The sequence below is a fragment of the Haliaeetus albicilla genome, chromosome 1 (assembly GCF_947461875.1).
Source record: "Haliaeetus albicilla chromosome 1, bHalAlb1.1, whole genome shotgun sequence".
NCBI lineage: Eukaryota > Metazoa > Chordata > Aves > Accipitriformes > Accipitridae > Haliaeetus > Haliaeetus albicilla.
Window position 1 is genome coordinate 59,138,702 of NC_091483.1, and position 11,324 is coordinate 59,150,025.

The following is an 11,324-nucleotide window of genomic DNA, read 5'->3' on the forward strand; positions in this document are numbered from 1 at the left end:
AACTGTACTCTTTCTTATGACACATAATCTAAAGAATTCAAAACAGTTAAGCCACCCATACAAAAATCTAAGGGGGGAAAAAAAATCCTCAAGACCCTCCAAAACCAAATCTGTTATTTTTAAAAGATCTAAGATTACATTTATGTTAGGAAATAATTGCTAACATAGACTTGTTGTATACAAGCCATCACATCGCTAACCAGTACTGTTATATCGGCAAACTCGCTGTGAAGAATTCTCCTAGAACTCTGAAGAAATTAAAAAAATCGGGTTACAAATGCATTTTCTAAAACTAAGCTAAAAGGCATGAGTCATGTTTACTCTGAGGCTACACTAAATTTATCCAGCTACACATCTTTTGTTTTCCATAGCAAAAGCCAGAAACTCCCTCCTGCTTTCTAAGAACTGCTATATATTCTTAAAGAACTGTATTTTTACAAAATCAGACAAAAGCTACTATAAAACAGTATTAAGCACCATGTGACTGTTCTAAAATTTCTGGAAAAGCAATGTAAGAGGCTTGAGACATGTATTATTGTTTCATTTTCAGTGTAATATGAAAATGTGTATGCAGTTGCTGAATAAAGATCTGATGAAAGGCCTGATGCATCTCATCAGTCTTTTACACTGAGATGTCTTCTTAGAAACCACACATGGTAGCTTGCATTATCAAGATGTGTCAAAATTCTAGAGTAGAGTGGACTGACTGCAAGTCCTATTACACATACAATCTCAAGTATAGGAAGAGAAGGAAACAGGTAGCATTCAAGAAGAGACAGAACACACAGAATAAAAGAAGAAAACACTAAACTTTAGTTGATACCAAAAGAATTCACAAAGCTCTTTAAATCAGAGATACTGCATTGGGAAACAATCAGCAGTAAACATAATTTTCCAGAGTCATTACGAGAACTTACTTTTTAAGCAAACAGACCAGAAAAATACTCTAACCACTATTCAAAGGTTACTAAAAGCATTCAGCAGTGCAGGACATTTCTGGTTTAACTGTCATCAAGTTCAAATAGTTATCAATATTACTTGTCTTCCTTTTTTAAGGACAAAGGAAGTCTCTAGCCTTGACACAATGTAACATTCAACCAGTACGACCAAGGCAGCCTGATTTGTGTATATTTTAATGTTTCTCTGACTAATTTAAGGAAATTAACCCCATACATATAAAAGAGGTTGGTTTGGGGGTTGGGGGTTTTTTTTGTTCATTTGCTTTTGGTTTGGGGAGTTTTTAAACAATTTTTTAATTTTAAACTACATAAAATATTTATCATGTAATGTTCATTTGAAGCTTCGGGCTTTTAAAAAACACACATATATACTGACATGCTGGAGACTGAAAAAAAAAAAAAAAAATCTGTATTTGTAATTCAAATAAAACAGCAATGGCATAGAACTTACATTTTCAGCTTCACTGAGTTGCCCCGCAGTGGGTCCCTTCTCATCTTTCCAAAACCACCACTGATGGCACATTTAATAAAGATCTGCTCTTAAAAAATATAATGCACTCTTCTGTCAGGAAACCATACTTTCAAACATACAAATTAGACGTCAGCAGAAGTGGATGCTCCCTCCTGACAAAGGAATGATCAGAACACAAATTAAAATTGCTATTTTGCTCATAGACCGTACAACTTTAAGCAAAGTTTTAACACTGAGCAATGCACATAATTGTTTTTAGTAGATTAAGCACAGCTAACGTTTTACTGACAAAGCAACCAACATGTCAAGTTAAGCTCAAATGTAAGTTTTTCCCAAGGATAAGCATACCTACTTGATTTCAGCTACTGATTCTCATCTAAAAAAACTGACTTATATCAGGTAAAGAAACAACATAATGGCAGCAGAATTAGTTAGGAATAAAAGTAAGTTTCCTCACTTGTCATTCCACTTGGCTCTTCACCACAGTTCTTAACCATCTTGAAAAGGTCTATATATCCATGCTGGTCAAGAAAAGATTCATTCCATCATGTGGGGAATTAGGGAAAGAAAACCTGGTACATCAAAATCAGAATATGTTACTTATACCACTAATTTGCAATGCCCTACCGATGCTAAAAAACTGCACTTCTGTTCATTGAAGCAGCTGCAAACTCCTAATCCACTGTGTACACACCGAAGATGTTAGGTCTACTCAAAGCCTGACTTAATTCCACTTTACATATTAGCCTAGAGCTCACTTTCCTGACAACAGTCTTGTGCTTTCAATCAAATTAAAATAGATTAAAAAAAACCCAAACAAACAACAAAACCCCAACAAACTATAAGTGTACACACCTAAATCAGGTAAAGAATTTGGAACAAATATCCTGTCGTACTCCTAACATGGCAGGTTGCTGGCTCAATTACTTTATAGCAGTCTTCATAAGAGATGGAGAAACCCGTCTCCCATTTTGCATCTAACCTCATTCCACTGCTCCAAAGTACTAAGAATTGCCATCAAACCATACAGAGCACTTCACATAAGCAAGAACTTAATGACAACCCAAATCTACAAAGTAAAGGACAGGCTGCAGGCAGAGAATGCTATTCACCCCACTCTCAAACACAAGGCTTCACAAAAACCACACCAGGAAAGGCTGAAAAGCCATTCAGCAATTTTACAGAACATTTCATCTCTGAATATAAATTCAGCCTAGAACAGAGCAAAAAGGCTGAAATGTACCTGGTAACAGTGTAATGCTACATTATTTCCACTACTCAGATTTCTGCTTCCTGAATCAGGGTCTACTAACAGATGCATTAAAACACAAAGGTTATTTCCACATTCATTCACTTGCACTTTGAAGTCTCATAAATGGAGCAAAACAATTAAGTATTTAAATACAAGCACAAGACAAACAAGCAGCCAATGAAATCAAACTGAGACCCAATCATTGTACTCTCTAATTGTACTTATAAAACAAGCAGCTTTTCTTTTTAGACAATGTTCGAGTCCCCTCTCTAAAAACCAGAAGGTAAAAAAAGGGAAGAAAAAAAGGAAATACCTTCCAGCAGATTTTTCTCAATAAACGTAAGAGTAACAAAGGAGACCATCCAGGAGCCTTTTGCGTTCTTTGATTTCTGCCAGCAGTAAGCAACAGAACAGGCCACCCAAACGCTTTGTTATTTAATGTGACCATCTATACCTAGCTAGAGACAAAGCACTTTTAAGAACCCTTCAAGCATATTTTCTGCTGTTTTCCTTCTCCCACTCAGTATTATTCCCACTGGTTGTTCCAAGGGCTTTGGCTATTTCAACAGTTTTAACTAAGGTTCTCTTTTTCACATCAAATTGTGTTGAAGCGCAAGACACCGACACATACGTCTCAGTACGCTTGCATTATGCAATCTGCTCTACTAGGTGCTTTTTCCACTTTTGTGATTTTTAAGCCTTGTGTATGGCCTGAACCAGAGACAGATTCTTTGGAGGCAGCTGCAAAAAATAAATCTTGCTTTGAGTATGAAACGAAAACTTTGTCCATCAACTACACACACAGTTCAAGAGTACAAAACCAGCACAAACACATCTGAAGCAGATGCTTAGGAAGTAAATACAACTTTCAGGAAGAGCAGAGCTCTGTTTGCTAAGGAGTCAAAGGCTCTTCTCTACATGCCATGTTATGAGAAGTCAACCTGCAGTGACAGTCAGCTGGTGTTTGAAAGGTGACAGAAGCTGTCAAACTCCACATCACACAGTTTCCTTTAAGCCGGGAAGCTGCTCTTGCTAGAGGCCCTCCATACAGGCGAGCACAAGCTCCCAGAAAGGCACTCTCTCAAAGACAGGCAGATCTCCTGCTGGGCGCACATGATTAAAGCAGTGAGGTAGGAGGAGGAGAGCCACCAGTAAGCACATTCTCCACCATCAGGTCTGCTTGGTAAGAAGTACTTTTGTACTCACCTTCCCTTTGCTGCGTGCTGAAGGTCAAAGCTTGGGATGTGGGAAAAAACCCCAAGCAGCCTTGGGATTATGGAGCATGCAGATACACAGCCTGACAAGCTAGAAAAATCAACAAGCAGTTGTTTTCCTTGTTTAGGTGGAGAGGGTTGTTGCTTGAGTCTTTTTGTTTGGTTTGTCTTTCATAAAGTAGTAAGAGTATCTGCAAAATGCCTTTTCAGCCCGAGGAGAGCTTAAAGTATCGGATCCTTTCACACCTTCCCTCCTATGTTCTTTGGTAGCCTCCCATACAGCTCACAGCCCTGCTCGAGCACGCTGAAGTAAGGGTTACCCATGCCCATGCCAAACTCAGCTTCGAGAGGAGATCTTCCAGGAGGCAGAGCTCTCACACTTCCTGGGCTGTCCCCAGTGCAGACTCCACATAGCTCCGCTGCTTTGCTGTGACCTATGCCCGGCCCCCAGAGCAACGTAACAGGCTGCAACAAAGGAGACCAGACTTGTGGTTATGGTGGTGCTTCTGCAGTTTCACATTCACACCTGCCATCAGTACTACTGCGTAAGATTGTATTGCTGCTACACATTATAAAACAGCTAGAGAGAGAGTTATTTGGAAAGACAAAACAGAAATCCTGCCAGATGGAGCTGTGATTTGCCCACACGTTTCCAGAAACTCTGTCCAAAAGTCAGGCTGAAGGGCACTGAATAGAAGTAACACGTCTCTGCAGAATTACAGTTCCTCAGCACAACAGAATTTCCTTTCACATCCTCTCCAGATGAACTTTCATACCTGTCTCTGAAAAGGCTTTATATAGACAGCAGTGCCTGCATCTTGTAATTGAAGACTTCGTGCCTCTCCGAGTTGCTGGAAATAGCTTGTAATATTTTATAAATTGCAACTCTGGCAGTATCTAGCTAAGAAGCTACAATATAGTCTAATGCACAAAATATTTGAGGCTGATAAAAAAAAGGAAAATATAACGTTATAAAGCTGAGCAAGACTCTCCTAATGAGGTTAATTTTAATACTGCTGTATTCTGCTATATTATTTTCCTGTTTCTTAAGGATTTGGGGGCTTTGTTGTTTTTGTTTCGTTTTTTTTTCTTCCTGTGACTGAGATCTGGCCAAAGGATGAGCATTCATTTTAGTGCTTGGAAAGCCAGCAAAAAGGCAGCAAGGGTGAGAACAGGTTCCATCAAGATGAGAAGATACTGTAAAAGAGGAGTATTACTGAAGATCACAGGTGATGTTTATTATTATGGGCACACACACACAAGTGACACTATGGAGGAAGGAAAAGCAGAACATTAAAAGAATACTTATTTAAGAGTTTTCTGCACTGGTAGCAGTCAGGACTGGCAATAAATGCAAATGCTACTTCCCCAAATCTTAGCTTGCTCTAGCTGTTGATGCAAATGAAGACAAGTTTACTTTCTTCTTATAGACAATGTGGCAACTCTAATGTGACTGGGAACAAAGGGAAGTGCCTGTCAAAGACTCAGACTCCAGAGCATGACTCTTCAGAGCTATGTAGACACCTAACAGGGCTTCTGCAATGTGACCAGGTCTTGGTTCTGGTGCTTCCACATACAAAGGCTTCTCAGCTCCACACCTTTCCCTTATGTGTGATATACAGAACAACTCAAAAGGCAGCACTATCTGGCCAACTTTCTGCAGTATAAGCTCTTCCTACCTGAAGATCTGCTTAAGACCTTCAAGTCCGTGATGCATACAGTGCTGCACTCTGGTGATCCCCAGCTGCCACTTCCCTCATAACAGACTCATACAGTTTTCAGTTCTGTGACTCTAAATGAAGGTTTGTTGCACACTGGGACAAAGGTGAAGCACAAGAAATTGCTGAACTTCTGCATGGGCTCAAATACAGAAAACAGGTTTGCAGAAAGCACTTGCAAGAACGGGAGACCGATGAAATAATGACTGCTGAAGCATCAGAGCACAAGGTACACTGGAACATAAGCCAGATTCTTCATCAAGGTGTTATCTATTAACCAGTGACCTCAGAACAGTAGCAGCCACATCAGGAAGCTGAGGAGTCAGGTTAGAAAGAGATATAAAGAGTTTGTGAACTTTGCTGGTGGTCCACATACAACAGCAATATGACAACCACTCCAGAATTTCACAAGGAGAAACATACTGTAGTGACACATAATACACTTAGCCAACTCACACTGATTCAAGTTGCATCATAAAACTACAGCTTAAAAAAGAAAGCAAGAAACCAAATCACATAAAGAAAGAAAGATAGGAATGAGAATAGCTTATTCATGTAGATTTCCTAAATATTTTCTGAGGAAAAAAAAAATAAAATCACATATCGGGTCCTAGGCTGCAAACTACATTACACAGACCTACCAGGGCAATTACATCTACTTCCTATGTTCAAATGTGCTTCCATTGCTGCTAGGGCAGTTGAACATAGCACACACAGCCATTACACAGCTATAAAAAGATAAAAACTATTCTCAGCTTAATGTAAACCACAGACAGATGACCTCATCCTGATCTAGGTACATTAACAAAAAGCTTACGGCCTCCAAATGACTGTCATTACTTTTTTGATAGAAACTTAGTAGCTCACATGAGTTCACCTTATATGACTGTAAACAAAGTCAGCCAGGTTCATTTAAATAGTTTTAAATGGTGGTTTGAGTTAAAACAGACAATTTTTTGAGATGGAACATGGATCAGTTACATAAACAAACCCACTGGTAGATCACAAATCCCAAGTGGAGTCGTGAGAAGAAACAGCTGAAAAACTTAACCTCTTCCATAACCACAGCTGGATTCAGGAAAAAATACCAACATACGGCCTTACTTAATTTTGAGAGGCAGTGTAACTCCCTAAAAAGCTTCTGTAAGAAAAACAAAGGCAGCAACTTCCTAAAACTCAGGGATTAATAATTCAGAAACTTTTACCGGAGCTAAATTCACATGCAGAAGAACTCTGTTTAAAATAATAACTAGACAGATTTTGTCAGCCATTTAGTATAGACTACAGATCAGTACACAGGCAGGAGTGAAAAACAAGAGACCATGCAACACCTCAGAACTACGACCCCCCGAAGTCCCTATTACAATGTATTTATACACTAATTCAAGACAACATAATTCTTTTGTAAAATGGACAAGGTCACAGGTAACAATCCACCTACACCATAAAGTGAAACAGCTGTCAGTATACCATGGATGTTTCCTAACATCATGCCTAGGCTAACATTTTTGTCAGGTACTATTGCACTTTCACATTGGTAACATTAAGAACCTCGCTTCCCTCTACATCAGTGTCTTCCCCAGCTGAAAAGCATTAATGTTAATACAATAGAGGGAGGGTTCTTAAAAAAAAAAATAGTGTAAACAAGACCACAAAAAAATACAGGGCAACTCCACAGTTAAAAATAAAACAAAACACAACAGGAGAAAGCCTATAAAGAAGAAATTAATGGATTTTTAAGATGTGCTTTGATGCTGTTAAATTTCCTTCACAAGCTCTTCACATAATCTATAGGAACACAAATTATTGCAACTTGGACATGCTGCAAACACATGACACAAGCAAGCCCTGCCCTAGTCACAGTGACTGTACCCAGATGAATCAGGGCTAAAACTCTCATGCTTACAATGTATACTATACTTAAATTTTTCTGCCCTTCCATAATTTGCTTCAGGTTCATAGCTTAGCCTTCGGCTCTCCAATCACATTCCAAGATGTATTATCTAAAGTTTTTATTCTAGCGAAGGTGAAATGGATAATGAGCAACGTGATTATTTTCTCCGTTCTTCTGCTTTACCTGAAATATCCAAAACACTCTTCGAGATTTTTTTGCTTAAGTTCTATGTGAATTATTCTCATCTTCTCACTGCAAGGTCCTACTGAAAGACTTGAGATGCATACTGAACTTTGTCAAGATGCTGTATAGGATCATTTTAAGTGTCTCTTGAGAGTCAAACTGTTCTTTGCCATTTAGAACAAGAGTTAAGAAAAGTAATAGTAAATACGTATTTATTTTTTTTTCTCCTTTGAAGTCAGGCTACTCCGAAGCCCCAGTAACCCTATGGCACTTGATCAGCCGAACTGCAGACCGAGTCCAAAGCACACGGGACTACTAAGCTACAAAGGACCCAACCAACCACACGATAAAGACATTTCAGAGGCTCTCAACTGTTCAAAACGAAGAGACCCTTGAAGTACTAAAACCCCTTCGATTTCATTTTGCACGGGGTGAATTTATCTTGCGGGGTCTATTCTTTGCAAGACGCTTTTAAAGTTCACGGGTACACCACGCTGTTTGCTCGGGACAAATGGGCGAATCGCTTCCACCGACTCCCCAGCCCTGACCCTTCCTCCAGCGCCCGGTGCCGCCACGCAGGCCGCAGCTGCCGGTAGGGCAGGCCGCGGCCCTTCCCGGGGCTGTCGGGGGCCGGAGTCGGTGTTTCTGAGAGGAAGACCGGGCACCTCGGCCGCCGCCGAGCACGCTTACGCGGCGACGGGCGAGGGAAAGCCACCGGCGGAGCAGGGCTGGCAGCCGGCACCTCGCGCCGAGGAGCGCCCGTAGCGTTCGCCACAGCGGCGGAGTGCGACGGCCCAGCCGCAGCTCCAGCCACGAGGCCCACGGGAAGGCCGCTGGGGAGGGCGGGCCCGGGCAGCGGCCTCGGGCCGGCGGCGGAGGCGCCCACCCGCCGCTTGCGCCGCCGCTCCCCCGGCCCCTTCCCCGCGCGGGGGAGCTGGTAGCGGGGGCCCGTGACCCACGGCCGAGCCTCCGGCTGCCGGGCGGGCCCGCCGCGCAGCACCCGCCCCGCTGCCTCCCCTCCCATCCCCTCCCATCCGCCGGCAACTCTCCAGATGGGGCTACGGGCCCCTCAGCGCCACCGGAGCCGCGGCGACGCGGGCCCCCACACGCCCACCGGCGGGGGGAAGCCGCCCGCAGCCGCCGCGGGGGGCGGCCGCCTCCCCGCCCCCGAAACGGCGGGGGCCCCGCGCCCTATCGGGAGCAGGGGGAGGGCGAGGCTCCTCCCCGGTCCCGCCGCTTCGCGCCAGACCCCGCCGGCCTTTACCTCCCGCCGCTCGACTCGCTCGCTTCCGCCGGCGGCGGCCGCAGGGACTGTGGAGCTGCGCGGCGGCGGCGGCTGGGGAGAGGGGGAGGCTCCGGCGGAGCGTGCGCCGCGGGGACACAGTGCCGCTCTCCGTCCGGCCGGGGAAGAACAGCCCGGGAGGAGGCTCGGCTCGGCGCCGCGCCGCCGCCCCCTCCCCCGCTGCCCGCCCGGGGCCCGCAGCGCCGCTCGGCCGCACCCGCCGCCGCGCCGCGAGGGGCCGCCTCAGAGGCCGGGCCCGCGGTGGGCGGGGGCAGCGGCCGCTGCCGGCCTCGGGTGCCGAGGCGGGGCGGGGGGCTCGCCAGCACCTGCCCCCACCCCCCGCGAAGGGCCCGTTTCAAAAGGAAAAGGAGAGGAAACCCGGGAGCGTGAGGGGGTGCCGCCTCCTGCCAGCTAAGGGCCGAGCCGTAGGGCCGGCGGGGGGCAGCTCTCCTCCCCGGGAGGCGGCCCTCGCCACCTTTCCCAGAGGTGGCCGGTAAAACTGGACTGCCGATACAGCTTCACGTGCTCACCTTGGAAAAGGGTAACCGTGTGCTCTACCGGTATGGGAAAACCAGGGTGAAAAGACAGACCTTGCCTGTAGAGGGCATATTGCTGGTTACAGGACGCAGGTGAGTTCAGCCAGCAGCTGGAGATGACGGAGGTCGAGAAGAGTATGGTGAAATCGTACTAGCCGTGTAGTGGCAGGTTTGAAATTTGTAACAAAAAAGGATGAGTGTTTAATTTCTGGGGCCGCTGCCCTTTTTTTACTAAGCAATTTCTAACGTCGCAGCAGAAGAGAAGGGTCCTACAGTCCCGAATGATGCAGTAGATCTGCGGACTGATGCTGGAGGAGAAATGGCATGTACGCGGCAGACAAGAGATGAAGAGTTTTTAAGGAAGCTGAGGAGAGCCTGGTGGGATCTGGCATCAGTGATTGCAGTGGAGCTTATGAGCTGCAACAGAAATGAGGAGCAACTGATTAGGAGAGGGCTTCGTTATCTACAACAAGCAACGGGCATTTGATGGAGATGGGCAATGGAAGATTATGGAAAGATGAAAGGGAAGAGAGACCTGCTCCTGACAGACTGAGATGATGATAAGCAGCTCTTAAATTAGAACTGCTGTGAAGCCACCATGAAGGGAACTAGACACTTGAACAGAGTTTTGAATTTATCAACACAAGAAAAGGAGCAAAGCTCTTTAAAATTAAAACAAACAAACAAACCAACAACAACTACAAAAAAACAAACCCAACGCTCAAGATGAGGAGGTTCTACTGGGAAACTTTTCTGTAATTTTATAGAAGTTTGTTGATCTGAGAAATTTCATGGTCAACAAACAGGCATTAAAATATAGTTGGAAAGTTACTGATGAAGTTAACCCATTACTGATTTCTAAGAATAGGACTTTATTACATAGCCATAGGCATCCTTGTCAGCTCTGTCTCCCTGCCTGTCCGAACAAAATAATAGGCAGGGTCTCCACTGCTTCCTGCTTGTTCATCTGATTCCCAGAAGGAGATGGGTGCCTTCCTATGCCCTATTGTCTCGAGATACCTCCCCGACATCTGTATTCAAGTGCCTCCCATCAGGGCACAATGCCTCAGGAGGATGTTGGCTGGAGGTGTCCCACTGTGCTCTTCCTAGGGAACAGAAGCGACCACACTCCTGTGAAAGGGGAAAAGCATTTCCCCCCGAGGGTAGTAAGGTTGTCTCCCAGACCGAAGGTCCCTCACATTGTGATTCATCCCATTCAAGGACCAGGTGGCATCTCTGAGCCTCACTTGTCCTTCATTTTCCTTCAAAGAGGGAAACAAGAAGTGGCCTTCAGCGCTGCTTATTTAGCACCTAATCTTACATGCTTCACAAGTCCAAGAAGTCTTAGCCAGCTTTGTCTCCCACTGCTGCTTCCTTCTGGGGCCTGGAGAGTCTTTCCCTCTGCCACCAGGACCAACCTGTTTGCATTAGAGATGTCACTTTAGTTTTAATGCCAATAAAGAACAAGCAAGTGCAAAAATAATAGCTAGTTTTAAGGTGAACTAATTACGCATCGGTAGCTCACTATAATTGTGAAAACTACAGAAGGGTGCTCAGAGTAATTTCTCTAGAGCTTGTAGGGATTACAGTCCCCAAGTGCTGCCTATTTGGTAGCACAGCAACGGAAAGACAAATAGGTTTTATATGTAGGATTCTATATATTTCATAAAAAAAGTAATGTTAGAAATTTTGAAATTGGTATTCAAAGCATTTAATGTTTTAGGAATTAAACTGATTTAGGCATTGCTAGTTTGCCTGTCACTTTGCTATATCAGTGCTTACCGTGTAGTTACATGGTGTGCAATATTTAAATA

At 44.3% G+C, this 11,324-nt stretch overlaps 1 protein-coding gene across 7 annotated transcripts in view; it reads right to left on the bottom strand.

Moving 5' to 3' along the window:
- The window catches only part of N4BP2 (NEDD4 binding protein 2), a 44,099-nt gene extending 34,649 nt beyond the window's left edge, over positions 1-9,450 (bottom strand). For 2 of the 7 annotated variants that reach the window (XM_069791364.1, XM_069791342.1), the window contains exons 1-3: positions 8,957-9,446; positions 1,889-2,003; positions 1,411-1,583 (exon numbers count right to left, since the gene is read on the bottom strand). The gene's annotated coding sequence lies outside the window, so the exon portion shown is untranslated. Of the gene's footprint in view, positions 1-1,410; positions 1,584-1,888; positions 2,004-3,889; positions 8,560-8,956 lie in introns of those variants that run through there. The other 5 variants (XM_069791382.1, XM_069791372.1, XM_069791347.1 and 2 more) reach the window with 4 other exon arrangements.
- Positions 9,451-11,324: the final 1,874 nt, after the last annotated feature.